General features: G+C 44.6%; 1 non-coding gene across 1 annotated transcript; it reads right to left on the reverse strand.

Moving 5' to 3' along the window:
- Positions 1 to 4,751: 4,751 nt before the first annotated feature.
- TRNAA-AGC (transfer RNA alanine (anticodon AGC)) lies at positions 4,752 to 4,823 on the reverse strand. Its single transcript has one exon. It is a non-coding gene; the product is annotated as a tRNA-Ala (tRNA).
- Positions 4,824 to 5,135: the final 312 nt, after the last annotated feature.

Consider the following 5,135-nt stretch of genomic DNA (forward strand, 5'->3'; position numbering starts at 1 on the left):
TACAGGTTAGGCTTTTTTTTTTTTTAATTTTTTAAATGTTTTTATTTACTTCTGAGAGCGACAGCACGAGCAGGGGAGGGTCAGAAGTAAATAAAAACATTTAAAAAATTAAAAAATTTAAAAAAAAGGGAGACACAGAATCGGAAGTAGGGTCCAGGCTCTGAGCTGTCAGCACATGACGTGATCACATGAACTGTGAGATCGTGACCTGAGCTGAAGTCAGATGCTTAACCGATGGACCCGCCCAGGCGCCCCCAGAGCAGGCTTTTGATGCTGCGAGGGGCTCAGTGAATTTAATGAATCCTTTTGCATGAGCCTCCAGCATCTCTTTATCCCGGGTCCTGTCTAGTATCACGTGACGAGTGTTCTCTACCTCTGGTTCCAGGAAAGACATCTCTGTTTTCAGTTACTCTCCCACGTTTCCTTCTCGGTAGACGCACGTGCTCTGGTGTCCCGGCCGCGGGCGTAAGGAAGGCTGTGAGAGCAAGCGGATGGAGGCCACACTGGCCATGTGTGCTGCGCCTTAAATGTGATATAACCGAGTCAGAGTCACCCTTCTTTATCAAGTCCANGACTTCCCTTCCTTCCATTTTCTTTTGAAGCCAACTGCTTTCTTTCCTTCTTCCCTTCCTTCATTCCTTCTCTCTCTCTTTCTCCCTTCCTTTCTTCCCTTTATAGGCTTCACATCCAGAGCTGGGCCCAACATGGGGCTTGAACTCGCTACCCTGAGGTCAAAGCATGATCTGAGGTTAAGATTCAGACTTGTAATGGGCTGGGCCACCTAGCCGCCAGCTAGAAGCCAACTGCTTTTAAATAATAGGCACCGTACAGCATATGCAAGTTTAAGGAGGATGGATTCTCAATAGAGAGTAGAACAGGACTTCCTCAATCACACCACCAGTTCTTTTTTTTTTTTATTTTTAAAGTATTTTTTAATGTGTGTTTATTATTTTGAGAGAGAGAGAGAGCATGAGCAGGGGAGGGGCAGTGAGAGAGGAGGAGACACAGAATCTGAAGCAGCTCCAGGCTCTGAGCTGTCAGCACAGAGCTCTACATGAGGCTTGGGCTCTCGAACCGGGAGATCATGACCTGAGCCGAAGTTCAATGCTCAGCCTGCTGAGCCACCGGGCGCCCCTGGAGGACCAGTTCTGAAGGAAAAGAAGCTCCTCACACGAGAGGATGGATACATAAACTTGCCCTTCCTGTTTGCTCCTTGCTGGTGGCTCTTCCAGTAGGCAAAAGAGTCATTGTTATGTTTTTATGGCTGATTTTTTGGTTCTGTTCATAATCATGACCGACATGACCCAGTTTTAATAAGAAATACTAGTGATCCACAGCCTCTTTCCTCCCTGTTAAGTGCACAGCCAATCAGCTGCCACCGCCGTCACCTTCATCATCACTGTGACTTCACTGCCATGTCCTGGGTCAGCACACAAGACTCAACAGGCACAATCTGTAAAGTTAAAAAAGTGAGAGACAAATTATAATACATCAAAGTTAAATATTTATCTTAATTTTTTCTTTAGTATTAAAGAAACTAAAGGTTGTTTAAGATTTAGGATCCTTTGGAAACAAAGGATACCTTAGCAAAAATTAACACATCGATGACTGTGATGATTAATTTTTCTGACAACTTGACTGGGCCATGGGGTGCGCAGGTGTCTGATTAAACGTTACCTGTGGGGGTCCCTGGGGCTGCTTCCAGGAGAGAGGACCATGGGAACTGGGACTCAGGGCAGTGGACAGCCCGCCTGACATGGGCACGCACCACCCCATCCGCTGAAGGGCAGAACAGAGCAAAAAGACGCAAGGTGGGATTCACTTCTACCTGCCTGACTGCTGGGGCTGGGACATTGACCTCCTGCATCAGGATCTCAGGAATTCCGGCTGGAACTGGAATGTGTACCATCAGCCTTCATCCTCAGGCCTTCAAGCTACACCACCTACACACACCTGTTGGCTCTGTTTATCTGGAGACCCAACTAATACAAAGACAAATTGGAAGAAGCTATTTGCAGTACGTTTCATTTAAAAACGAAATAATTTCTGGAATATTCAAAGAACAGCTGCAAATCAATAATAAACCTGTCAATTCTTTTTTTTAAAGTTTTTTATTTGTTTTGAGAAAAACAGACAGTACAAGTGAGGGGAGGGACAGAGAGAGAATCCCAACCAGGCTGCAGGCTGTTGGCGCAGAGCCTGACATAGGGCTTGAACTCACAACTCCAAGATCTAGCTCTATGAACTAAGCCAGTCAGCCATCCCTGTTCTGGACATATAGATTCTACTATAATGAATGCAGCTTCATTCAATCACACGGCTTCAGCATTTACCATCACTTTCCCATTCTTGGGCAATTTTCACCAAATTTTGCTTTTTATTATTGCTTCCCTCCAGAAAGCAAATCAAATTCCAAACAGCATATCAATTTCATCCATAAATGTTTTCACAAGTATAACTAGTAGTTATAAACTTTTAAAAACATCTCCACAATAATATCACAACCAGCAAAATTAACCAAGCTTCTTTTATTTCATTAAAAAATGTTTTTTAAGTTTATTTGTTTTTGAGACAGAGACAGCTTGAGTGGAGGAGGAGCAGAGAGAGGGGTACAGAATCCCAAGCAGGCTCCACGCTGTCAGTGAAGACCTCGATGTGGGACTCGATCTCACAAAACTGCGAGACCATGACCTGAGCCCACACCAAGAGTTGGATGCTTACCTGACTAAGCCACCCAAGCACCTCCTTCCCTTTTAAAAAAATTTTTAAACAAAACTTCTTAATATAATCTAATGCTCAATCCATGTTCATTTTTTCCTTCCCTGTTATTTTGTTTGAATCTGGATCCAAACATGTTGCATTTAACTTCCTTGTATGTCAATCTGTATCAGTTCTGCCTCCCCCATCCCCCCCATGGCATTTACTTTCTGAGGATCAGTTTATCCAGGACAAATTTTCACATTCTGGATTTGACTGATTGCATGGTGTTATTAAACATATTCTGGGGGCACCTGGGTGACTCAGTCGGTTAAGTGCTGGACTCTTGATTTTGGCTCAGGTCATGATCTTGCCGTTTTGTGAGTTTAAGCCCCACATCGGGCTCTGAGCAGGCATCGCAGAGTCTGCTTGGGATTCTCTCTCTCCCTCTCTCTCTGCCCTTTCCCCACTTGCACTGTCTCTGTCTCTCTCAAAATAAGTAAATAAAACTTAAAAAAACACCATATTCTGGAATTATACTTACTGTAAAGTGTTACTGGCTCCATCTGTTCGGATAAAGCGTTAATCTTTTACCACAGGGGTTTCATTGGTGGGGTTGGGTGTGTCCTGTCACGGCATTCGGAGCCACAGGATGTGTAACTGTCTCACTTTTAGCGCAATGGAATTAATCATTGGTTTTAAGTGATGCCCACCCGTTCCATCTGTTCTAGATTTCCCCGTCCAATTTGTCCTCATGGTTACAGCTACCAGTGATGATTTCAACCTGGATGCACTGAAGCAATATCAGTAGTAAACTGCTGACTGTAATTTTAATCACTCATCCTGCATTTATTAGCTGTGATTCTTCCGTGGAGAAAATCTTTCCCTTATCAACTATATGTTAAATATTTTGTATTATCCATATAGGATAAATACTTGATTCTTTCCCTTCATTTGTCAGCTTTCAAGAGAATGAATGAGCTGCTATCCAAAAACCTCCAAAAGTTGGATATAGAAGAACTATTGTGTATGAGTCCGTGTTAGTTTTACAACTAGTTTCTCTAAATTCTCTATTTGTAGCAGCGTTTCCTCTTTGAAAGACGATTTCCAGATGTATAATCCTACCAAGAGATAGAAAGATAACCTTATCCATGACTGTTCTATACTGAATCCTCTCTTTCCCCGCATATCTGAATGCCTTCATTAATACCTGCATCACAGGATTACATAGCGGTGAAGGTACTGGAAATCCTTGCCTTGTCATAATCATTAAACCTGTTTGACCACAAAATCCCTTAAAGAGACTCAAATAGGTGGCACCGATTATAAAAATCTCTGAGCAATACATAGTACACAGAATGTATTTTCCAGATGAAGAAGAATGCCTAGAAATGAATCCGTTTAACAGTGNTTTGATTTGGGAATTGGCTAAGCTACGTGGGTGTTACTTGTGGGATGCTTGTCTGTTTGTCCTTTAGTCAAATTTATGTCTCCAAGAAGCCTGACATGTCATTTATTTTGATTGAAGTTTTCTGGAACAAGAGGTATTTAGATGCTTAGTCTCTCACACTGTGTCAACAGAGAGGCCGAGATTCTGGTCCCTCCCACCGGCCACTGCATCCAGCCTCCACCGTCACAGCCAGGCCGGAGGCCGCACCAGCGCTGATGGGTAGAACGTATTGCCCCTCGTGCGGGTGAAGTCCCGCTGGCATAGCTGGGCCCCCACTTCCGTGTCTGGTCATTCTCAAAGAGGTGAAGCATGGGCTGTTGGCAAGGTCAGAAGGAAAAACAAAATCAGCACGATCCTTTTCTGCTATTACACCTGCAGCGTGTTCTTTGCTCCAAGAACTTTTCAAAATTCAACAGAATTTGACAAAACTCAACAGAAGTGAAGGAAACGGGGGTCTGTTGTTTTCTGCTGCACAGGGTCCAGGGGGTGTGTGGTACAGAAACCGGGGGTCCCGACGGCAGGGTAGAAAACGGAAGAAGGTACCAGGTCTAACGGGGGACGCCAGGCAGGTGTTCTGATCACAGGCGTATCACCTCAAAACTGGTGGAGGTGCCGGGGATTGAACCCGGGACCTCGTACATGCTAAGCACGCGCTCTACCACTGAGCTACACCCCCGNGGATTCCTTTCGTGATTTATAATCATTATTTCCTCGTCTCCTAAAGATTTGGTAAACTGCAGGGACCATGTGGATGCGAACTGCCTCGTTTAGAAACAGGCTGCGCAGTGGCCTCAAAAAACAAAACAAAACAAAACAAAACAAAAAATCCAAAAAGCCACGAAATGAGATTCCAAAGGAAGAAGGAGGCTGAAAAGAGACGGTCAGTCTTCCCTTGCTCGTTCAAGCTTCATTGCCCTCTCTCTGCGCCCCTCCCCCACCCCAGGAGTCCGCAGCAGGTGCTGGCGGGTGTGGTGTGAGGGTGGGGGGG

The sequence above is a fragment of the Crocuta crocuta genome, unplaced genomic scaffold (assembly GCF_008692635.1).
Source record: "Crocuta crocuta isolate KB4526 unplaced genomic scaffold, BGI_CrCroc_1.0 scaffold336, whole genome shotgun sequence".
Taxonomy (NCBI): domain Eukaryota; kingdom Metazoa; phylum Chordata; class Mammalia; order Carnivora; family Hyaenidae; genus Crocuta; species Crocuta crocuta.